Below are 26,059 nucleotides of genomic sequence, written 5' to 3' on the forward strand. Positions count from 1 at the left end.
AGATGCTGTCACCATTGCGGCGCACAAGTGACATCATACGGGGGGCACCACGCCAGCACAACCGCCTACCTGTCTTGGGGGGCTGCGTCCTCAGCTTTGCCAGCCACTCAAGCATTGTCAGTGCATGTGAAAATTTCGTGAATGGCTGTTAGTATGATGAGAATGCAGCCGATGACACTGGGAATTTGGCCACATTCCAGACATTGGTCAGTCTTCTCTGTGGTGGCTAGAAGGGGGAGGGGACGCCAACAACGGATGGAAGCTGCTCCTCCATTTCAAGCCGGGCGTGTGTGGCGCTGTTGGCCGTGGTGCAATGCATGGTACACGCCACTCGTCTTGAACCACGGTACTTGAGCATACGCATGCCTGCCGCTCATGCAGCACGCGGCCTTTCAGTGATGTCGCAGGTAATGGTTTAGCTCATTAAACGCTAGTCGAATTTGAATTCGACTGTTGTGCCCAAGGATGAGGGATCGCAACCCGACCGCGGTGGCCGCTTTTCGATGGAGGCGAAATGCAAGGCGCCCGTGTGCTGTGCGATGTTAGTACAAGTTAAAGAACTCCAGGTGGTCGAAATTCCGATGTCCTGCACTGCGGTGTCTCTCATAGCCCGAGTAATTTTGGCACATGAAACCCGACAAGCAAAACCATCAAAATCGATTTATTGGTACTCCAATACTTCTGGTGCCGCGAGCATCAGCGTATCTATATAAAGCTTTATTTGCGAATGTTTTCAGTTTCAGGAATTGAAGGGTCTGAATGATTCTCGTCTGGTCAAGATAGTGCATGTCGAAAGCAGGAGACAGACCAAACGAATAAGGATGGAAAGAAGTTTCTGCTCCGTGCGGTCGCATTTTCTTTTTCAACGATGTTGTTTATTGCCCCAGGGCATAAAAGAGTATGTAAGAAGAAAATTAAAAAGGAGTATTAAACGAAAGAAAAAAGGTTGGCTGTTCTTTGGTCGATGTTTTCCACCTCCTTCAGTTTCAAAAATAGGAAGCATCAGCATTACTCCTAAAATTTGTGATTGGGGTTCCAAACAAGAAAACAAAGCATATCAAAAATTTATTGTACATCGTAGTAATAGCAATGTACTGCACATCATACCATTCAGGGTAATTCAGATTAAAAGATACATTTACACAGGCTTCTGTGTAATTAGAAAGAAAAAAAGGCGCAAAAGCTACGGTGCTTTAAGAACGTGCCTGCTCTTCCGGTTGAGTACCGTGCTAATAAAAAGGCCTGGATGACATTGGAAATTTTTCGCGGCTGGATACAAAAACTAGACCGACAGTTTTCTGCGAAGAACCGCAAGGTGTTAATTGTCCTTGACAACTGTAGTGCACATAACAGTGCCACCGGACTGAACAACATTGAAGTTGTTTTTTTGCCGCCCAACACTACATCGGCCCTCCAACCGATGGACCAAGGTATAATTCAGTATGGGAAGAATAAATACCGCAGGCGCGTGCTGGAATGCATGCTACTGTGCAATGAAGTCTGTAAGCAGTGCGACGTGGATCTTGTGAGCGCGGTCAACATTCTTGCCTACGTTTGGAAGAACACGCCTGCGCACGTCATCGCTAACTGTTTTCAACACAGTGGCTCGTTTTGCCTGAGCCGTGCAATGACACAGTGGCAGAAGTGTCGCCAGACGACAATGCAGATGACTGCCCGGACTTCGGAGGTGTGCTGCCGGATGCGGTGACACTCGCCGATTACATCAGCATTGATGATGGCGTTGCTACAGCCGGCTCGTTGAGGAAGAAATTGTCCGGGACGTACTGCACGGCGAAGATTCGGAGGAGGAAGAGGGGCTACGAGAGGAGCAGCCTCGGCCCCCTCGCACTGTGAAGGAAGCAGCAGAGGCCCTCGTTGTGTTAGAGGAATTTTGTTGGGGCACTGCAGATGGCATGCGTGCTGCTGAGCACCTGGAAGGACTGAGGAAAATAGTATCCGCGCGGGTTTCTGCGGGAAAGCAGACAAGCATCCGTGATTACTTTAAGTAATAAAGGTATGTTTAGATAAAATCGTGCATGTTTTTTTTTTTTTTTTGTTCTCTCGATAATTCTGACATTCGGTTAATTCGGACATATCTTACGGTCCCTAGAAGTCCGATTTAACGAGCTTTTACTGTATTTTAACCACTGTCCTCTTGTACGCAAGGCAGATGATGTTCTACCTCTATGCCGTTGCTGCTTCTCCACGGTATTCAGCCCCAATTTCGGGCCAAGTAGTGAGCCACGGGCTGACCTTGCTGGATAGGCAGACACTCGTGTCAGCATTGCCCATGCTAGACAAAGATAGCCCAGCTGTCATTATGCATGTAATTTAACAAGGTTGTTTGCTGAGCTAGTTGGAATGGCATCATAACCTTTGTAAGTGCAGAGGCAGATATACACTAGAGGAGTGGGCGGGACAAATGCTACTTGCAACTGTGCTTATTTGAACCTTCCTGTTCGGAGACCAGTCTTCCTGCGCAGATGCAATAGCATCGACCAGCGCTACGTAATCATCAAAGATAAGACAATCATCATCTAATGAAAGGGTAGATGCCACGTGTGCGTGCCGCTAAATAGACAATGGGGAGCGTGTCCGAACCGCTAACTTCCTTTGCACTTAAGGGGGAACCCTGGTCTTAAGACAATATTTTTTATTTACTGGTAGATTTTGATGAAAGTTGTACCATTTATGCAGCTTTTTGTGCTGATTTCAAATATGCACATTAATTTTATGTAAGCAATTTAATTCTGAAGATATTGAGCACTTTATTTTCTTTGTTTGGAGGTGAGCCGTCAATAAAACTACAGGAGTTATAATAAAAACTGACATATCAAATCAATTTAGAACACATAGAGAATGCAAAAATCAAGATTCAATGTCCTGTTTCCATTTTAACCAAAGTTACAGCTTGTCAAAGTTCGTTCAGAGACCAAAAAGCCACCTTGACACTCCAGAAAACATGAAATTTTTAAAAACTTTCCTCATTAAATGCCACAAATTCATTTATATTTTTGCACTGTACATGAGTCTACCTTTCTGGTGCAAAAGCAATTACAGCAATATCATAAGTAGAACCAGAGTTATCGCACCCCCAAACATGTACTGTCCTCAATATTTTGATTTTGAGAAATTGAGGAAAAACGTGTTGATAAATTTCCGAAGCACTAAAGCTAACAGTAACTTATTAAAGTGGGTTCTGACCAGCTTCTGATGCCAATGCATCATTTACCATCGATATAATTCGCCCTCAAAGAATGAAATTTCCGGCGAACGGAACGCATGGTGCGGAGGCCGCCACCAAGACGAGTGCGTTTGCATCGTGACCTCCGTAAAAGTTGGTGCCAAGTTCTGGCGCGCGATCGCCATTCTCACGTTCATGCAGCAAACGCAGTCGGCCTGCAACTAGTGATAAGCGACCGTTGCTCGTCTTGCACTGCGTAGCATTCAGAAGAAAGTTTATTTCGACAAGATTTGGGATTCCGCACAATCTTCTCTATGTTCCGCGTGTCGCGGGACGCTGCTTCGCGACTGCTGCTGCGGCTGGTCGCGGCACTGCCTCACAGGGCGATCTATCCCGGCGTTGAAAGCTGCACTTGCTCATCTGCACCCTCACGGTTCCGTACGCGGCAGATCGTGCCGCTCCTGGCTGTCGCACTGAGCACGATCGGCTATGCTACGCCGTTACCAGGCCATCGCAGATAACCAGATGCGGCGATGCAGCGCCCCCGGCGCGTTTATCTCCTCTCGCTACTTTTTTTTTAGGCTAATAACGAAGCGTGAATCTCAATATTGTGCGCTAGGCAGACTAGGCCTAAAGGAGAGACCTTTTGAAAATGGCGGCGGACCGCTAGCAGTTGACGCCGCCAGCCAACCAAAGCTCGCCTTTTGCTCACGTGCGGTGGGCGGTGGACTCGCCTATGGTCACTAACCGAGATATAGGAATGGCCTGAATCGCGATCTTTCGAACGACACCAAGATTATGCCCGCGGATAGCGTATTTCTTGAACTGCGGGAGATCGAAATTCGGCGCAGTTTGACCTCAGTGGCTACCCTCAGAATCTGAGGGTGGCCACACCCTCAGATTCTCATCTTTGGAACGCTGTAACACGCAAATTAGGCGATATTTTTCAACAAAACTTCGGAGATAGCTGCGAAAAGATTCCAGAATCGCGAAAATGATAAGATTGAAAATCCGATTTTCTGACCGATTTTCGGCTGCAAAGACCCAGGTCCCCCCTTAAACAGCAACTTTTTCTGCAGCACTGTCAGTGACGTATCACTGATGCACTTTTCGCCCAAGCCTTGGAACAAGCGAGGCTTCCAATATTCCTCATTCAAGCTCTTTTTTTTGCCTCGTCCCACGATAGTAGTTTTGTGCAGTGCAGGGGAGCAGCCTGAGCACTTTTCACAGTGGAGCTTCCAGTCCTCGCTTTATCACTGTGGAGTTTTGCGAATGGAACGGCAAGTGACTCTGGACCTCGGCATGTATCCCCGGCATACATGATCGCACGAGCGCAAGCTGTGTCCAGTTCCTGCAACAGCAGATCGTCAAAATGAGTTAAGAATATCTCTCATAAAACTGGGGCGACACACAAGCCAATGCAGACACCCTTGCGTTATCTGCATTTGCTCGTGTGTCGCCTCAGTTTCATGTGAGATATACTTGGGTCATTTTTACCGTCTGCTGTTGCAGGAGCTTGACGCAGCTCATTCGAGTGTAGTTAGTCTGCTGCTACGTTGACGACTTTAAGGTAGACTTTCATTTATCATACACTTCTCAGCTAAGAGCTACAGCAGACAAGATCTTACAGTCCTTTAGCAATTGTTCTGAGCAGTTGTGCTTTACTGTGGAAATTCCAAAAGGCAAAGCCCTTTCAATTTTAGACCTACAGATTACTTTTAGGCGCGACAGTCATGGGAATACAGTTAAACCTCTATGTAATGAACCTCCATGTAGCGAATTCCTCGATATTACGAAGTTTTTCAATTCCCCAACGCTGCCCCCATTGAAGTGCATGTATTTGAAAACTCCATGTAACGAACACGTCGGCGCGGTTCCCCTTGATATAACAAACTCGCGGCGCCGGCGGCCTCTTAGCTAGTGTTGAGTCACTGGAAATTTGGCACAACTCCGCAAAATTCAGGACTATAAAACACGAACTGGAGTGAGAGGAATGCCTACTATAGCAACGAGCGACCGCAGTTGATCCAGAGCTTCGCGTTCCAGCACCAACACTGCATCTGCTTGGCAGATGCAGCAGTCTCCGCTGCTTTTGCTGTCGGAACATGACAGTTCATACTTGAAAGGGGCAAAAATAACAGAAAAAAGATGCGGGACGAGCAGCGCGCATCCATCGCTGCCACGCTGTTGCTCGTGGGCAGGAACGGCAGAGCGCATTGGCGACGCGAGATAGAGTTGGTTTCCTGGGGCAACGATGGTAGGCAAGCGCGCGCGCGATGGCAGCGGCGCCAACGCGTGCTCTCTCCCCTAGACTGATTCCTTCTCCACCTCCTTTTCCCGCTCCTTCGTAGATTGTGTCGCGCAAGCCGCAGAGGAGATGGAGGCTAGCGCGATTGTGGAACATTTCACCGCTTCCATGACTTCGAATAATTCTGATTTACTGTAAACACTTTCAGGGTGGTTTCCCTTACATCAGTTCATAATCTGGTTTTCGTTCTACATTCTCCTTTTCGGTATTCACACAAAAACTGCATGTAGAGAAAACCTGGATGTAACGAAAAGTTGCGGACATTTTAATTTTGTTATAACCCGGTTTAGCTGTACATGCCGAGGGGACATTCTGGACCTCGGCATGTGCAGTTAAACCCGTACATGCCGAGGTCCAGAAAGTAACTTTTTCCATTCCATTCGCTACTCTCCAAGGTGATAAAAAGCGAGGCCTGGTGGCTTCTTGCTTGAAGTCAGCATTGTCAAAGCCTTGTGAACACATGATAGCTGTTTTGTTTGTCACACAGTTTGAGAAACTGAGCAGATCTGACCACGCGAAGGCCCTGGTGCAGGTGGTAGCAGAATCGCTTTTAAAGAAAACCAATTGCCTTTATTCTGATCCTGGCACGTCGGAACATCAGCTAGGGAAAAATAATAAGTATGAGGTTATGCCCTACCAGCAGAATATCGCATAATCTTAAGAGGATTGCCTCGAAGTATGACGTGTAGTTTTCTGTGCCATGCAAGCTCTCACAGCTGTACAGGCTTGTAGAAGGGCCACGCCACCGAGATGATTGCGAAAAACGGCATCAAAGAGTATATGTTGCCTACCGCACAGGTGTCTTCTACCCGATACCACTGAGCTATCGGCCAGTCTGGCCGATGTATTAATGAACGCCTCAGGAGCATGAACGTTCCTTGCCAGCAGGCAGTGGCTCAAACTTGTCACTGCACTGTGAAATGTGCTTAGGTTGCTCCCCTGCACTGCACAAAATTGCTATAGTAGGACGAGGCAAAAAGAGAAATATTGGAAGCCTAGCTTATAGGGAACCTGTGCTGCCCAGGGGGCGCTTCTAAAATCTGACACTCAGCGCCTCCTGGTTTCAAAATGAGCAAGCGTATAGTAGGACGGAGCACGGCACTCCTCGTGCCGTGGCAGCACCCATCGGCGGATTGTGAGCTTTCTATTTCCTGCATAATGCTTTTATCGCAGATTTAATGTTCTGAAGAACTTGGAGTTTCCTTTTTGGTTGGCTTAAAGGCACAATCTGACCATTTTAGCGGCCTCCTGCCAAGAGTCACACTGCTGCTGCATTATCGAAGCTGTATCGTCACTATGCGCAGGTTTGAAACGGTTCTCGTGGGTTCAGTTCTTCCTTCTTTTTTTTTGCTGTGGGGCGCTTGCAAAGTAGAGTATGTGTGCACCGTGAATTACATGCACACTTTCTAGCAGTTAATATTCACCTGCGATGAGGCATCGCTAGTAGAGGGTAAATATATCAAAGCAAAATGGAATGACCTCCCTACCATATTAACATTCGGTAGAATTTGAGAATACTGTGTGCGTTAAGCGCATTGAACACGTGCAGTACTTACCTACTATCTTTTCGAAGAAGAGTGATAATTCAACTAGCTTCATGATGAAAAACTTGTAGACTAAAATGATGCCTCCTGTGTCGCGAAATATAATGCGCCGCTTTTAGGGCGACATTATTGAACTCATCTGCAGGAACAAAAATCGGGAGTCTCGTTTCGACACTTACTTGTTCACAATAACGAACGGTAGCAGTTGCAAGCGAATGACACCGAGGTCCACTGTGAAGCATGCATCTAAAATTCTCACACTGCTAGCACTGTAAATAGTTAAGTGGCCGCAATTGTCCTGTTGATAAATGTTGGGCGGAAATCGGTGCTCTACAATGTGAGACCATGGTGGAAAGATGCCATACCTTAAATCCCTTTAGTCTAAACCCGCGCGCTCTATCTTAAAATTCAAGAATGAACAGCATCGAAGGTGATTATCGCTGATTATAATACAAAAAAAAAATACCAGTCCGTTCTTGAAGTAACAAAGTTGCTATGCTTTGTTCCTAGCACAAAATGAAAATTGCAGCAGGCACCATTTAAAGGTGTGATGTGTGTGATTATACGTTGATGTATACTCCCCTTCTGCCCTTCTCACCCTTCCCCCCAACCACCCTGTGCGCCGACTGCGACTAGAGATCGGCGTATCTATACTATTTTGTGCCTAAATAAAAGATTCGAGCAATCATGGTCAGTTAGCAGCATAGGTGCCTTACATAAATAATTCATTGTGAAGCAGCATGATTGTACAGCGTGATATTTACAATAGGCAAGTATTTCTGGATTAAGAATGAAGAATGTCTGCCTATTGATTTGTACGTGTGCTAAAACAAATATTGCACGATTTTTTTTTTTCGGTGATACGTCAGCCAGCAGTCTAAAATATCCAACTTAAAAAGAAAAAGCGCTTTCTGTGAAGCAGTACTCTTTTATTCAAAGCAAACAACGAACAAATTAATTCTGTAATTGTTTCCATTTGCAGCTAATTTACTGAACCATTGAAAAATTGAAGGGTCACTAGGTGAGTCGCGCTGGTTTAATGCAGGAAGAAGTCTGAAAGCATGCCGGTTAGGGCATTACCCAACTTTTTGTAATTCCGAAAAATTACTGCGTATTCGGATAGGTTAACTCTCCCAGCTTGTCAGCTATATGACCACAATATGGATATCAGGATTCCACTACATTCGCCCGTTGTTTAAGTTGCAGTTCATCTTGCAATGGCCCCAATCACGCCCAGTTCTAAAGATGCCCTTCACAACACGTTCTCATCAGGTTGCGCAAATGATAAAAGCGAATAAACAGAACTTTATACAGTAAAAGCTCGTTAATTCGACATCGACGGGACCGTGAAAAATTGTCTAATCCGACTATCGAATTATCGAATGAAAAGAAAAAAAGAAAAACGAAATGAGCCCCTGAATGACATACCTTTATTTGGTAAACAAGTTAGTTATCACCATCTGTTTTTTCGGGCGAATTTGACCAGCGACATTAGCGCTAACCGCTGCCAGATGCTCCGAGGCATGCGCACCATTGGTAATCTGTTCGCAGAATTCTTCCCGAACGGACAGCGCTTCTGCAGCTTCTTTAACCGTGCGCTTCGACGGCGGGGGCAGCTGTTCACAATCATCTTCTGATGAATCGTCGTTGTTGGTACTTTTAACTTCCTGAATTATGTCGTCCTCAGTCAGCTGTCCGGCGACTGCGACGCCATCATCGATGGTGATGTAATCAGCAAGCCGCTGTCCGCAGTCTTTTCCTTTTAGCATTGAAGCTTTCACTGTTGAACGCCTCCAAGATGCTCTTTTCATTTTTTATATACGTGGCCAAGGTTGTCCTCTTCACTCCATACTTGTTCATCACGTCTTGGCGTGAAACACCCTCCTTGATTGCCTTCAATATTTGCACTTTTGTGGACAGGTCCTTCGCTTTATACTTTGGCTGCTTTGCTGGTGTCGCTATCGCAGCAGCACTCAGCGTCAAGATGCGCAGGCACAGCACTCTATACACACACGCAGCACAGTAAACACGTAGGCGAAGCGTGACCGTAGATGCAAAAAGCACATGGCGACGACACATGCTGAGGCGAAGCTCGACGACTCCACTGCACGAAGGTAGGGCTAGAAATGAACCAACTTCCGGCTGACCTCGCTCCCCTCGCTTCATTCTGCTGATGGCGATGACAGTGCGGATGGCGAACACTGCCTTTTTTTTTTTTCAGCTTCACACTAGCGCCGCTCTTGGCCATGTTTTTTTTTTTTTACCCCATCCGCAGTGAAATGCAAAATGGCGCTCTACGGGGCTATGGAGCTATTTCCTACCTAGATAGTGGCGTGACGGCCACTAGGCGGCGCTGGCTGTACGCAGAAAACTCCAGTGCAGGTTTCCTATTCACGGCTTGGATGAAAAGTGTGTCAGCAATACGTGAGTGACATTGCTGCAAAAAGAGGTGCTGCTTATGTGCACAGGAAGTTAGCGGTTTGGTCACTCTTCCCATTGTCTATTTAGTGGCACGCACATGTGGCATCTACCTCTTGAATAGATAGTCGTCTTATCTTTAAGTGTGTTGCACTGCTCGATGCTGTTGTATCTGCACAGGCAGACTGGTCTCCAGACAGGAAGGTTCCTCTAAACACAATTGCAAGTAGCGTTTATCCCATCCACTTCTCTCGTGTATGTCTGCCTCTACGCTTCCAAAAGGTACGACACCGTGCATATACTGCTGCGATTGTCGTCACATTTCCCTGTTCCCATGCACTCTACATCGGCCAGCAGTCGGGCAGTGGGGGTGTAGTCTATAGTGCGCATTTCAATATATGCTCTGTGCAGTAAAACGAGCCTGTACAAGCCAGCATCGAAGTTTCATTCCGTTGAAGGCACAGCAATATTTACTTCATTGTATTGAAGCTAAACACATACATGTTGTTCTTGTGGACATAGGTTTTGGAGACTAAGATGCTTTGTTAGATGTTTATGGCATTTGAGTTTGTTAAAGGTCTACAGAAATGGGTCACCAAGAAGGGTAATCAACGCCATAACACGGATAGACATTGAGCCACTCATCATTCTGCCACAAACATTTTCGATCTAGCTTCTGCAACACCAGAGATATCGGCGATTAAAAATGACCCTTACAATTTTCCCCCTCAACTGGTATGCCTAAGGGAGTCATAAAAAAATAAAAAATACAAGCAAGTTCAAAGCTCTGCCCAGAAATACGTCACTTCGACGAACTTACGGTTGCCACGCGCTCGCTGGCGTACTCTCGTCAACCTGTCCTTGCTCGCACACACCTGGGAAGTTTGCCAGTTCACGCAGTGACGGTTAGTGTAACCGCAGTTACGCGAACCCACGGTTAGCCCATGTACATGGCAGACCAAACCATGGTTACACCACTGACCGCATTTATCGCAAACTGAGCTTGGCGACCTCGGTTTGCGTCATTAACCGAGGTTATGGCAGCGTCTGTTCACGGAGGCTACTTCTCAGCACCCAAGTGCGCGAAATGTACGAGCAAATCTGTTTCACAAAGTTATTTATTTGCCCACTGTACCACGTTTAGAGATCGATGTATAGAATATGGTGCCACCTGACATCTTCGATTACGGCCGACAGCGCAGGGACTGTGTACTGAAGCCTTGTCTTGCCTGCAGTATCGTTTGAGCGGCTTGTTGCTGAGCAGAACGTCACAAAATGCGCGGCCTTAGTTATGAAAGTACACGAGTTTGCAACACAGCACGGGATGCCGCGAGCAGGCTTAGGTACGTTACACAATTACCACGGGGGTGGGGCGCATGAGCACGGTGAACGGCGGCGCCGTGCGTGACTGTCCCTAGTCGTCGCTAGGTCTACATTGTTTCGCTTTGAAGCCGTGGCGGTCAGCGCTTTGGAACTGATCAACGCTGTCGTAAATCGTCTACTTATAAAACTGCCTTATTGTGAATCCTATCCTGCCATAGTAAAATAATCATAGGATTAACTCTGGCGACGCATTAATCGCAGAGCTAGTACGAGCAGATCCGATGAGCTGAAATGCACCAGCGGCAGCTGGCTTAAGCAGAAACTTGCTTATATCACGGCTATCGCTCTTACCAGCAATTTGCTGCTGTGTAAAAACAGCCTGCACAGAGTTCGAGCAGCGCACGAGCTGACGACTTTCGCAGTTACCGGAAGTGTGTCCACGACGTCATGGCTACAGTGGCCGTAGCGAATGGCAGCTTCTAGCAAGCCTTACCAGTCAACTCACCCGTGCTGTCACAGTTTAAGGAAATAGTTCCATGCGACACCGCCAAGCGACAACCTCTCTGCCCGCAAATTTCAAAAAACGCTGTTTTTAAAAATTTATAATAACTTGCTGGCCTTGCTCCAAAGAGTTATACTTTGGGTTAATGCTCAAAAGGATTCGTTCTATACACTGAACACATTTATCAGTGGCTTCTTGGTGACTGTTTCTGTGGACCTTTAAATGGAGCTGTAACTATATCTTGGAGTGCCATAGTTAGCTCCTGAATGATACCGGTTGTGGGAAACTTGGAGGTTGGGGGTTTAAGGAAAGACACGGGTCTTAGAGCTCGAAAAATTGACGGAAAATCTTTTTTTTTATGTTATTTTTGAAATCTGCAGCTAATTATTCACCAGTCTACAAACTTTCACACTGCTAAGTTCAATATTTTTCACGTAAGGCTAATTAACGCCATCGGTATCGACAGAATATGAGCCGAAATTGACACCAAAACGGCACTTTTGACTCTGCGCTACCAGGGCCATCTTAGTCTCGTCCGGAAGAGGAGTTTTTCCACTTCAGTTTCCCGCCACCGACGTCTTCGTCCAACCATTGGTTACAGAAAAAAAATGCGCCAAAAAAAAGGTCAGACACGCAATCCCGATTGTTGCTCGGAGCACGTGACACGATGGCACTACGCTATTGGCTGAATCTTTCTCTGTTGTCTGCAAGATGCGCTTGGCCGCGGCAGCAACTGCAGCCCTAGTGCCATTTTGTTTTTGAGTTGGGGCCAGAGGTTTCACGATGAATTGACGAAGTTTCGTGCCAGACACCAGTTTGGAAAGAAGCTGAAGCGTTTGTTAAGTGAGAACTTCCAAAAACGCACCGTAGCATCCCAGGATGCCCTGATGGACCAGCCTCACGCATCCTGTGACGGGAGCAGCGACGCTACCACGCCAGGCCTAGGCCTAGCATCGGCGGAACCTGACAGCGGCCATGAACACCACAACACTGCATTTCTGCAGCCTTGGAAGGCTGCAGAATACCAGCAAAAAATTGCAGACAAGCTTAAGAAGCTGTCATCGATGGCAGCAACAGACAGAAAGAAAGAACTTCTTGCCGACAGCGACGACGCTGCGGTCCGACCACACAGCGGGACTTCGTTCACCACCTTGTGCCTGAATTCTCTGAAAGCTTTGCTCCAGTCTGTGAAGTGCAAATCGTGCTCCGGGGGTGTGCAAATACGCAATGATGAACGTGAATATGGACTTGCTGTGAAGTTGCACATTGTGTGTGACAATTGCAGCGAGACTGCGCCAGCGTGGAGTTCGCCGTGCGTCGAAGGGACTCAAAAGGTGAATCCCTTCACTGTGAACGTTCTCTCTGCGCGTGCCATGCTTGCAACTGGTAATCTCCAAACGGCCTTCAACGATGTGGTTTCGGTGACGAATATCAGCCACCAGAGTCTGCACACGAAAAAGTTAATGCCTGCTGCTGATCGAGCGGCCTGGAAACACACCAATGAGTGCGCGCAGTCGGTTCGCGATCTCTACTCCGAACTAAACGTTGATAATCCCGGCAACATCGCCATTTCTTACTATGGTTCCTGGATGACACGCGGACATTCATCCCACATCGGCGTCGGTGTAGTAATTGAACTGTTCAGTGGCTTGATACTTGATTATGTTGTGTTGAGTAATTTCTGTGCCGGGTGCAAGTTGGGTCTAAAGGAAGATGACCCTTCGTATGAAACATGGGCAGCCAGCCATGTATGCCAAAAAAACAACGAAAAAGGCAGGAGAAATGGAAGTGGAGGCCACCTTGATATACTATTCAGCAGGTCCCTCAAGCGCCACCAACTGCGGTACACTACAGTGCTGTGTGATGGTGACAGCAAGACATACCTCGTCTTGGAGCAAGAAAAAGGTGTATGGATATACAGTCGAACTCGGATATATCGAACTCGAAAGGGGATCGTGAAATAGTTCGATATATCGATAATTCTAATACAGAAATCTGCTTGTAACGGCACTTACGCAAGAAAACGATACTGTATTTGTCGCATAATGAACTCACCCTCCACTTTTGCGCCCAGAATTTTGAAAAAAAAAAAACGTTAAGGCCAGCTCGCTCACATGCAAGCGATTAGCGATCTCAGCGGCGAGTGGCAGCGACAGAGCGAAAAATTTCCAACTTGTTGGAACTGCGTCCCTCTCGCTGCTCGAGCCACCGCGGCAGCTCAAAACAAGGTTTTTGTGTTGCGGCAGCAGAAATTGCGAGCGTTTTCGTTTCCATGTCGATGGTGCGCGCCACTTCGTTTTGGTCGTCTCATCCACAGCTCATTTCTTGGCAGCGTGCCAAAATGCTGCGCAGCAATAACGTCACGGCGCATTTATCTTTTGATAGCTCCTGCGGTGGTGGGGAGTGAACTTGGCAGAGTGCCCATGATGGCTTGATTGCACAAGCCTGGTTCGATTATCACGCCGCACTTGGGGCAAATCATGATCGCAGCTGACCACATGCTTTTGTTGATTCATACATGCAAGGATAAATGACTCCCGCAAAAAAAAAAAGAAAAACTTGCTTCTTAACGTCTGCAGCCACCATATTTTACGCTAGCTGCGCGTACAGCATATCGGCAAACTGACAGGAGACCTCATCAGTAGGCTGACCTCCTATTATGGATGGGCCCTAATGACACACAAGAGACATTGATGCCATGCACAGGGCAGTAATGGCCACATATCATATCACATCCATTGATGCAAAGTCTCAACACAGTTTTTGCCCATCAGGGCCTAGCTCCTAGCGCAAGCAAAGTTCAGCAAAGTCTAGGGCTGAGCCAGTGCCTAAGCATCCCAGAAACCTGCCTCCCCAAGTTTTCGAGGCCCTGCTTCCCATCTATCAGCGGTTATCAGACAAGAAGCTGCTTGAGAGATGCCTGCACAGCAAAACTCAGAACAACAATGAAAGCTTCTATTCAATGATATGGGCTCTGGCACCTAAGGCGTCCAATGCCTCGCTGTTTGCTGTAGAGGCTGCTGTAGCCAAAGCCGTAATAAAATTCAACGCAGGTAGCTCAAATTCATCAGCAGCCATACTCAGTGAGATGAGTCTAAAACCAAGCATGCAAAGCGAAAAGTGCATGTTAGAGAAGGACTTGCGCAGAAGCAGGGAATCTGCACGCAGGCGGGCAAAATCTGAGAATGTGCAAAAAGCCCTACGAAAGCACCATATTCATGGCAAAACCCAGTCAGAATATATGCCAGGAGCTTATTAGTCATTTTGAAATGAAATTTGCACATATTTTTCACATTCCCTCATTAAATTTGTTTTGTTTGTTTTTTGTCATTTTCTCAAAATTGTGTTTATCGTTGATGTTCAAAGCTTGCTCAAGTCATTCTCGGCACCTAGGACAGCTAGAGCTACAATTCTTTTTGCAGTGTGCAGCTGAAAGCACGGGGCAAGCAATGCTGGGAATAGTTTTTATTTTCACCTTCAAATTTTTTTTTCCTCTTAATTTTTCACCTCCAGCTGCCATTATGGGAGCACTAAGTTCAGTGAACTGTTAAATCTATATTATTAGATCAGTTTGAAAACTGCTTCCAGTGTTGCATTTATCAGACACTGCAGTATCTACTCTTATATTAAAAATAAATTTCTGATGAGTAATTTTTTTTCATTGTTTGAGCAAACAATGACATGAAATTTCTTAATATCTCTGGAATCGATTGGCCGACAAGAAAAATAATTGCATATTTGAAATAAGCAAGAAAAACTGGACAAGTATGTGCAGTTTCATTAAAATTGATCTGTAAATAAAAACAATGTCTCTAAGATCCATATCCCCCCTTAAGTATACTGGGAATTTGTCAAGGTTGGAGAATGTTTCATTTGTTTTACTTTCCAGGGGCAGTGACCTTAAACAGACCTCTGATCACCATCCTGGAGCAGCTTGGCGTGCCTACAGACACATTCCTCCGGCTGCAGCAGGATATGATACTCGAATTCACTCATGCACTAGCCCACGAGTCCAGTGCGGGGTTCCTTCCGGTCACTTTTTCTCGCTGTCTACCGAAATGCAGTGGGTGAGTTCACTGGCTTTGTCACAGCAGTGCGTCAATGTGACAGTCGAGTGACAGTGCAAAAATTGGTACTGGTTCGTGGTATAAGAACCACACTGCTTCAGATCACAAGACTGTGCACTCATGAATGGGGGGGGGCAACTGCAATGCTTTGCAAATAAGCCCTAGTGAATATGAAAGTTTGAAACTTGCATATGCAGAAAGTTTCGACACTTGAAACAATAAAAGTGTGACGTGAATTGAGTCTTATAGCAACTGTGGTTTACAAATTACTCGAGATTTTACATATTACATGTCCCTACCCTGAAACCATGGGCACTGTTGAAAATGACAGGCCAAAGGAGTTAGACAAAAAAAAAAAGAAACGTTATGTGGGGTTTTTATGTCCCGATGCAGCAGAAAAAAAAGAGGCCATGCTACTACCAAGTTTTACCAGTTAGAGTACAATCTTTGTCATGATACATGGCTGATCTTGAGTATTGTGCAAATCAGTGAAATTCCATGGTCAAACTGCACTGTATACTATGTGCTACAGAGGATGTATGAATATTAAATTTTTGGTTGCAAAGTGAATATGAGTAATTAACATTGGTTGCAAATTAAATTGATAAGCCAAGTACCAGGCCATGGGAAGCTTGTACTCATTGAATCGGAGCACAGGGGATCGAACCCAGCACCTTCAGCATGCCTGTAGTACAACTAGGCCACCGCTGCAACCTCACATTTCCACAAGAGACTCTGAAGAGTACAAGATATTGTAAATTTTCTTTTCACCCATTGTTAGTGTACGTAGTATGCTACATTTGTAATGTTTACTAGAAATCATATGCGAGGGGGGGGAATCATAGTATTTAGAGTAATATAAATTGTTTTGTAGATGATATAGCCTTCTTGCAATGTAATTACTTTTTTTTTACTGTCCTTTGGATTGCAACTGCGTTCAATGGAAGCAAAATCCACATCACTGTTTAACTTCGTTCTCTCGGGACAAAGAAATTTAGTGCTTTTTTGATGCATTGCAAAGGCAGCCAGGCACCTTTTACTGGAAACATTGTCAGCAGTTATTTAGGTGCCACACACAGCTGCCAAAACACAAGATGACATGCAAGGCAGATTCAAGAGCAACCTGAGCTGCGGCAATACAGTGCCAGTTGTGGAATGCCACCTCGAGTGCACCTTTCTAAACAATACATAGCCTGGGGCCGTATCCAAGGGAGGTTCCTTTTGGGAACCGTTTTCTTTCATGATGACGTCAGTTTGATGTCACCGAGACCGCAGGTTCCACTTTGGGAGGAGGGTGGGAAAGGCGACGACCAATCAGCGTGAGCACCAAATCTCGGGCGTGTATGCGACAAGCATGTGGCTTTTTCTTACACCGAATATGCCTATCGGGTTGGTGTCAAACAAGAAATAAATCTCATAATTACGTAGTAAATCAAATTAGATAATAGTAGACTGAAATATTGGTGCAAAACTTCCTGTTAACAACTGCCACAGCGTTTTCTTGGTGCACAAGTACCTTTTTTCGCAGCTAGATGGTGTTGCACGCACATTTGTCTTCTTTCTCGTGCACAGTGAAAATTTTGCTTGAATTGAATAAGTTCTCTGTTTTCACAAAGTGGAAACTATTCGAACAGCACGGTCTACAACACCCATAGTGATGCGTAGCCTCCAAATCACGCTAGCTTTATGACTGAGGAGATACTGTCACCATCGCGGCGCACAAGTGACGTCATATGGGGGCACCACGCCAGCACAACCGCCTACCTGTCTTGGGGGGCTGCGTCCTCAGCTTTGCCAGCCACTCAAGCATTTTCAGTGCATGTGAAAATTTCGTGAATGGCTGTTAGTATGATGAGAATGCAGCCGATGACACTGGGAATTTGGCCACATTCCAGACATTGGTCAGTCTTCTCTGTGGTGGCTAGAAGGGGGAGGGGACGCCAACAACGGATGGAAGCTGCTCCTCCATTTCAAGCCGAGCGTAGGTGGCGCTGTTGGCCGTAGTGCAATGCATGGTACACGCCACTCGTCTTGAACCACGGTACTTGAGCATACGCATGCCTGCCGCTCATGCAGCACGCGGCCTTTCAGTGATGTCGCAGGTAATGGTTTAGCTCATTAAACGCTAGTCGAATTTGAATTCGACTGTTGTGCCCATGGATGAGGGATCGCATCCTGACCGCGGCGGCCGCTTTTCGATGGAGGCGAAATGCAAGGCGCCCGTGTGCTGTTTGATGTTAGTACAAGTTAAAGAACTCCAGGTGGTCGAAATTCCGATGTCCTGCACTGCGGTGTCTCTCATAGCCCGAGTAATTTTGTCACGTGAAACCCGACAAGCAAAACCATTAAAATCGATTTATTGGTACTCCATTACTTCTGGTGCCGCGAGCATCAGCGTATCTATATAAGCTTTATTCGCGAATCCTTTCAGTTTCAGGAATTGAAGGGTCTGAATGATTCTCGTCTGGTCAAGATAGTGCATGTCGAAAGCAGGAGATAGACCAAAAGAATAAGGATGGAAAGAAGTTTCTGCTCCGTGCGGTCGCATTTTCTTTTTCAACGATGTTGTTTATTGCCCCGGGGCATAAAAGAATATGTAAGAAGAAAATTAAAAAGGAGTATTAAACCAAAGAAAAAAGGTTGGCTGTTCTTTGGTCGATGTTTTCCACCTCCTTCAGTTTCAAAAATAGGAAGCATCAGCATTACTCCTAAAATTTGTGATTGGGGTTCCAAACAAGAAAACAAAGCATATCAAAAATTTATTGTACATCATAGTAATAGCAATGTACTGCACATCATACCATTCAGGGTAATTCAGAATAAAAGATACATTTACACACGCTTCTGTGTAATTAGAAAGAAAAAACATTAAACATTGAATACCAACACTGCATCGCTTGACACTAAGAAATGGGGAGGAAAGGATATCACTTTCCACTAAAACAAGAATTAATACATTCGACCTTGAATAAATATGCAACTTACAGCACCCTCCTAAGTTCCAGCATATTTTTTCTTTCCTGCGTAGCGTTGCACTGACAGTTCTGGGCTTTAAAATATTGAAGTGGAGCCTAGTAAGAACATAAACTTAATTTTGTTTGTAAGGGACATACTGCGATTTTTTTTTTGCGCTGGAGTTCATCTGTATGGCAAAGTTAGGCACTCACATTAACATGCCAGCAGCGAAACACATCTTGCCATAAACAAGAAATCACGCTGACAGCTGCGAACAAACAGGAACGCTGCCATGCCGTCCAGACACCGCGAGAACCTGCACATGAGTGCGATCGTGTGACTGCATCGCCAAGCTGACCGCAGCGCCACCGCGGCCTTTGCGGCAGCGCATGAACCAGAGGATTGCGCTTTCTTGGCGTATACGCCGGCGCTGGCGTCTCCTCCCCTTCTAGCCACCACAGTCTTCTCCCTATCTGCTGATGTAGAAAGCGAAAAAAAAAACCCAGCCAGCACACTTACCGACGTGAATTATTTGCCTCGGGCACTGCGGGAGCCTAATGGCTGCCTTTCTACTAACAGAGAGCTCCCGATCGCAAAGTAGTAATCGGAGTGCATAGATCACCTTCGCTTTTGGCAGCAGTGCCTGTCGTGCCTTCGCCAAATGTACTGCTCGCGCTACCCCTTCGTACCCACTTCTCATCACGATCGGCACAGGCCTACTGCTTTAATTCGTCAGCCTGACGTTTGGCTGCAAACCCACCTTAAGCATGCAGAAGGCATCATCTTGTTCCTTTTGCCGCCTTTTTTGACTGCGGCTGCAAAGTGCAGCGAAAAGGAAAGGATGCATACGCGGCGTCATGTTTACAAACTGCATGCGCAGACCGGTTCCCTATTGAAGCGAACCAACTCTCCGAGGCTCCTGCACCGCACGACAGAATGGTTCCTTTCAAAGCAGTGGCCACGCTCCGTGACGTCATCGAAAAGCGCGAAGCCACCACCGGAAATTTGACGTCATGCCAGACATGACAGCAGTCAGCCAGTTAGGAGCGGCAAAAGGAATCAGTTCACAAACAGGACCATCGCTGGATCTGGCCTCTGTTAAGCCCTCGAGCATTGTTGTTGCCGGACTAAAAGCCATGTGATGGGCCAAATGCTGTGGCAAACCAGAGGCATCAACACGAAACCATACCATTAGATGCCATTGCTTGAGGGCCGCACTGCACCAATGTTTCTGTTGTACACTTTTGTTCTTTATGTGAACTGAGATAAGTAGTTTATGGGTTATAACTGACAGAGTGAGAGCAATCAAAGCAGTCACTGCGAAGCAGCTTCAGCTGTGCACGTGGGCCACAACTTCATTCCTTCTGTTACCTTCCACAAGCTGAGTCGCTTCTGCATGAACCACATATCTTATTACAGTGGTTGAAGCAAGATAACCGCCGCTTGTCAGCCTCAAATCTGTCAACTGCAGGATGGTGCAGCCCAGTAACATGCCGCATGCAGCTGCAGTTGGTTTTGGACCCACATGCTTGCTGTCAACGTAGCGGTTTTATGCAATGCGTGACATTACCATGCGTGGGCTTTTGTTGCGTGCTAGTTGTCGATACTCTGAGTAAAAAGCAAGTTAAACCATGTGACAAGAGTGAAATACTAATGTCGTAGTGTTTTGTCTTGAGTTTAGATGAACAGTAAATTCAGTTTCTGGATGTTAAGGAGGTTCAAATATTTCCATGCCTCTAGATGGGTTGCAGGAGCTAGGACCACAGGCAGTCACTATAGCGGTTGGGCCACAACAAGCTTGGCATTTAAGCGGTAGCAGCGATGGAAGTACTGATGATTTTAGCAACTGGTTATTTTGCTATCGCCAAATGAGTGGTGCTGTCAAACCCATTTATAATAATGCCGATTTTGATGGCATATCAGATATAACAATGGGCAGCCACTGCACCATCAGATTTTCCATGTGTTCTATGATAAAATAAACCACTTACTACAATGGCGTCACATTACATTGTTGGATATAACAATCAGATATGGTCACCAAAAGTCAACAAAAACTTAAATGCGACAGCCACAAAATCACCCACTGACACAGAGACGCCGACAACGCTGATGCAGCAGACAAAAACGAAAATCAGGACAGAGCGCGTCGAGCCATTGTGTTGGCCGGGTGCGCCGGGGAAGCTTGCATGCTGCAGACATGAGGGAGCACTCCTCATGCTGAGGAGGAGGGAAGGCCTAAGGCACTACTAGCCACTGCATTCTGAGGGAGAGGGAAAGCAGAACATTGTACAAGAGTACAAGGATGGCGCAAGTGTGCAACTTGGTGCGCAAATACGGCCTGATGCAACTGACAGTATCTGCAATCATCTGCAACACGCTCAAGATTGAGAATGAAAGTGATTCCAGTCCTGCCCATGCAATGGACAACGCCGAAAAAGGGTTCGACACGGGGCGTGCAAAGGCTTAGAACAGGCCCTCTACCAGTGGTTCTTGAACGCCTATGCAGCGAACCTGCTGATTGGTGCCTTCATTTTAGTGGACAGAGGAACTTCGCATACCTCCTGTGCAACACCGATTTCCAGCCTGGGGGTGTTTGGATTCAACGGTTCAATTTGAGACATGGAATCGTCTACAAGGCAACCGTGGGAGATGCAGGATCGCTTGGCGTATACGCTAGGCAGAAACGGCTTGAGGAAATGCTTCCTTGCATCCAAGAAGCTTACGCTGTCTGGGAATTGTACATTGAGGACGAGACAGCCATTTTTCCAGATGCTACCATCGAAGAGGCATGCTGCCAAAGGCGATTCCTGTAAGGACGATCCCTTGTAAGGGTGGCAAGCAAAGCAGGTTGCACGTGACCATTTTCATATGTGATAACATGGACGGCAGCGACAAGTGCCCCACCTTCGTCATAGTCAGGGAAATCCAAAAATCCCCGCTGTTTTCGTGGTGCCGTGAGGGTCCCAGTTCACTACCATCACAATGGAAAAGCATGGATGACAAGTGCATTTTTCCACGAGTAGCTGGTCGAGTTTGATCAGCGTGATGGCAAGAAGGGGGCATTAGTGCTCGACAATTGCCCTGCGCACCAAACAGCTCAGAAGCTGTCGCATGTGGAAGTTTTTTTCCTCCCATCTAACACCACTGCAGGCTTGCAGCCTCATGGATGCCTGCCTGCTTCAACGCGCTATATCGCTGACGTGTTTTGCACAGGCTCGTGCTGAACCTCGTCATTTCTGTCCGAGAACGGCGACCGGCGACAGACTTGAAGATCTCGCTGCTGATAGCAGTGCAGTTAATTTTTGGGGCATGGGTAGAAGTAAGCTCCTCCACCATCATGAACTGCTTCAGGAAAGTGGGCTTTACTGGAGATGCCGGCAACGCGGAAGGTCGAGTAATTCCTGCTGACACAGTGATGACGGAACTTTGGTCTACAGTGAGCGGTAGTGACAGCGACGCGTTGGGACAAAGAATTTTTACGTGCCGACGATACAGTCGCAACAGATGAAGAGCTGACAGACAAGGCTATTGTCACAGCAGTCACCGCCAAAAACCTTCCACTGCACTATGTTCAGCAGTTGGATTCCCTGCTGAAAGATGTCGGCCAGATTGCCGTGAAACGGCAATGCTTACAGATTACGAATTTCTTCCCACTATGAAATAAGTATAAGCTACCTCGTCATTAAATGCGTAGTTTATAACGTTTTCTTTGTTTTTTTGGCCTAAATTGGTTATAATAATCATTTTCGTGGCACTTCAATGGCGTTATAAGTGGGTTTAAATATACCAGCTAACTGTGCCACCACTAATCTTTATATGCTACCAAGGCCAATGGTTGTAACTATGGCTTGGAACTGAAGTTAGTGATAACCGAGCATGTTTATGCAAGTTTACCTATTATATGCGATACGGTGGTGCAGTGATTACAATGCCAGACTACTGTACAGGAGTACCCGGGTTCAAACCCGACCGCTGATGGCTGCGTTTCGATAGAGGCAAAACGGAGTGGCATTTGTATGCTGGCATGGGCGGGACACAGTGTGAAGAGAGGATAACCGATGGTCGCTTAGTGTAACAAACTGAATTCCAAGGGAAGGAAAGCATAGCAGGGTGCGGCAGAAAGTTAGGTGGGCAGATGAATTTAAGAAGTTCGCAGGGGTCAAGTGGATGCAGCTAGCACAGACCTGGGTTAATTGGAGAAATATAGGAGAGGCCTTCGCCCTGCAGTGGGTATAATCAGGCTGATGATGATAATGATGATGATTTATGTGCTGTGCAATGTCAATGCACGTTAAAAATCTCCAGGTTGTCAAAATTACTCTGAAACCCTCTACTGCAGTGTCTCTCATAGCGTGGGTCACTTTAGGACATTAATCCCTAATAACCATCTAACCCATTACTATGTGCACGTTATTCTGATCATTAACGTGACAGCAGTGTCAGCTTGGTTGGGGTGACCCTGCTGCTTTTGTGTTATGAACTGTTCAGCGGGCCTCCTGTACAAGACCTGCATCGCGCTGCCTGTGGATCGTGCCAGCAAAATGCTTGGTATAGTTGACACTACCGGGAGGCTTCAGTATGGCGGGTGGGTGTCATGGGTATTCCTGCTCGAGTGCTGACAAGATCTTAGCGGTGCCGAGCCCAAAGTTATTATCTTGACGGGGAATGGTGCATCCACACCAGAAACCAGTTATAACTCACTTAATAAGTTGCTGTTAGCCGCGGGGCTTAAAAAATCTTCCTAAAACGTTTTTTTTTCTTTGTGGATTTCAAACAACTGCATTTTTGAAACGTCAGCATTTTGAGCAGTATATCTGGTTCTGGGTCACCTGTCACCATAATTTCTTTATCGCTGAAAAGATGAATGCACATGCAGTATTGCTTACTTTAACCCTTTGACTGTTTTTGCTGTGTGGGTACTGCGGCCGCATATCGTTCAAAATTTTAGGAATATTCGACGCTCAAAGGGTTAAAGGAGTGTTTTTTTCAAAATTATCAGAATTATCAAAAGTATTTGTCTTAATCACCGAAATGTCATTTTTCCTTGGCAAGTTTGACGAGCCATAACTTTCATCCAAATTTTTCTGGAGTGCTCATTTATGCCTTATGCAGTCGTCCGTGACTCTATGCTATTGGAAGATAGTAAACAATATATCCTGTGGAGAACTTTTCTAACAATGCTTTCTCTAAACAAGAGACAAACTTTTCTTCAGTAATGAAAAAGCTTCTCCAAGGAAAGCCGCAGAGGAGAGCTATTAACACTGTCCCGTTCAAGCCTTAAAGGCCCACTGTCCACCCTCCGGTCGAAAATATTTTCTTCCCCGTTGACTGTGAGACTTCACCCCTAGAACACAAGGCCGCAAAATGCTTTTGAAAAGAGTAACTAATAATGCAGTTACAGCCACCGCAATCGCCCGATTCTGTCATGCTTCTCTCCTTCCGTTCCCTCGCAAAGGTCTTTCACTCTCCTGCCCGAAGTCTAGCCTCCGCAAGACAAATTCCGCTTCCTCCGCGTTTGGCGGGAGGTGGGGCGTGGCACTCCGCGAGCACAAAAAAAGAAAAAAAAACGGCCGAGGGAGCGCACGCCGCTGGATTCAGTCTGGCCGTGGCGAGGGAAAAGCGCGGAGCGAGCAGTAGACACCCATCCTTCTCCCGTCGGTCAGCGAGACGGACCAATGGACGTCGTTTGCGGTATGTACGTCATAACTGTGGCGCGTTGGGCCAGCGCAGGAAACGGGGAAGCTGGCTTCCCGAAGGAGAGCATGAGAGAGCTTTGAATTGTATTTTCGATGCTTTGCGGCGCGCGTGTCACTAGCATTTTGCACAGACTATCTCCGGTACCTGATCGAAACACTGGGCTCCTTTGCTTAAAAGGGCCTACCCTGGACAGTGGCCCTTTAAATCCAGAGCTTGAACGTCCTTCCAATTTTTTCAAAAAACCACCCGACTTAGCACAATTTCAAGCAAACATGTGCAAGCAGTCTATGCCGTCAAGAAGGCAACGTGCCGGTCTTCATCCTTCACCTTCAGGGGCACTTTTCGGTTCACGCAATTCATGTAATAAAACACAACATTACACACAACGTTAAGGACACTCCTCCAGAAGACGTGATATATTGACAGGGAAGGAAGTATCCCGAGGACCACCACATCTCTTAATGCTTCTCTGTAAACAGAAACTACTACTTTGATATGCACCCTTACCTAGAGACTTGTGCACCTGGTTAATTAAAAAATGAAAGCTTCTTAGTCTTTGAAGGTGAATCCTTAAAATGATTTTTAAACTTTGAAGATGTACTTGCCTCTAGACTTCAAAATGAATTTTTATGCCTGGTCATTCAATTCCCACAATGATTTTGCCGGAACGAACAGAGCAACCCTTCTTATGTAAGATGCGATATTTTGACAACAAAACCTATTGTCAGATAGCACTTGTGAGTGTGTGCGATTTCTCATAATGTGTCATTTCTTTTTTATCAGTCAAAATTTGTCGAATGGTTTTTGACAATTCCTGTCATGCTGCTGGTGGTGCTTGTCTCGAAGTTTACGATACGCTTCGTCTTCTGCAAACTACTGCACCTCCGATGAGTAAAATTGTGCAGGTGGTTATGTCAGAAAGTGGAACTGTCACCCACTGATAAACATCTGGGCATAACAGAGCTCAGGAACACTGCATTTGAAGTCTGAATTTTGAAGTTTCTTTCATATTTGCTGTTTGAACTACGTTGGTGGCATTGGTATTGCTTTTTCGTTAGAAGTTGAAGAAGATAAATCGTGCGTGTACGCATACTACTGCATCACTAGCTGGTTGTGCTCCCATATTTCACCCCTGACAGTATCTCTGATCCTTCAGATAACTCCTTGTTTGGACTTGTTTTTAGTGGTAAATGGAAAATGGAAGGAATAAACTGCCCGGAAAAGCCAACCATTCATGATGTACTCAAAGAAATGTTTGGAAAATTTTCATGATTTCATCGTCATCGAACCACATTGGCAGCAGCGGCAAGAACTGTGGCACAAACACACATACTTCCTGAGGGTGATCAATGAATGTTTCCCTATGAGTGAAAGAGTGCTTCTAGTGAAGATATGAATGATCAACTAGAATAGAAAGACAATCCTGTTGCACAAGAAGCTACAAACGTGAAACATGCTAAAAAATATAAAATGCGCTTTCCTGGAAGCAGATATTGCAACCGTTGTTACCTTTTGCATTCCATTGTGCATTTCTTTTACTATAGTCCTTTTCTCTTCGCAGGTCAGACCAGGCTCTGCACTCCTCCTGTACAAGTCAGATGGTGAAGAGTACCCTGGAGCTTTCTGTTTAGAAAGCAAATATTATGCGTGATAATATTGCAATTTTTTTGAATGAATACTTTAATAAAATATACGTATGATGTTGACAAGTGTCCCCTGACTTCATCGGTAATGCAAATGTATGGTAAGCAAATGTTGGGCACCTGCTTGAATTAGGATGCATTCATTCGTTTCCTTGTTTCCTCTCTGTCAGCACAGTTCCCTGTAACAAAAACAAAATATTTTCGAGGGCTACAAAATAAAAAAAGAAATTGGCAAGATTTTCTTACCGAAATTGTTACAAAATATTCTTGATGGTACCCATATCCACAGCTTTTGCACTAAATAGCTACTATTCTGCAGTCTTTGAGACCAATGTTAGGTGCTGTTTTAAAAAAGGAAACCAAATCAACCGCATAAGAAAATCTACAGTGAGCAGGCTAACTTAGAATTATTCAG

At 45.9% G+C, this 26,059-nt stretch overlaps 1 protein-coding gene across 1 annotated transcript in view; it reads left to right on the forward strand.

Annotated features, from left to right (window-relative positions):
* The window catches only part of LOC146172210 (uncharacterized), a 144,725-nt gene extending 118,666 nt beyond the window's left edge, over positions 1–26,059 (forward strand). The window contains exons 7-8 of the mRNA XM_084585979.1: positions 15,169–15,346; positions 25,563–26,059. The gene's annotated coding sequence lies outside the window, so the exon portion shown is untranslated. The remainder of the gene's footprint in view (positions 1–15,168; positions 15,347–25,562) is intronic.

Source organism: Amblyomma maculatum, unplaced genomic scaffold (genome assembly GCF_055883805.1).
Source record: "Amblyomma maculatum isolate TAMU_Amacu unplaced genomic scaffold, ASM5588380v1 scaffold_13, whole genome shotgun sequence".
Lineage (NCBI taxonomy): Eukaryota > Metazoa > Arthropoda > Arachnida > Ixodida > Ixodidae > Amblyomma > Amblyomma maculatum.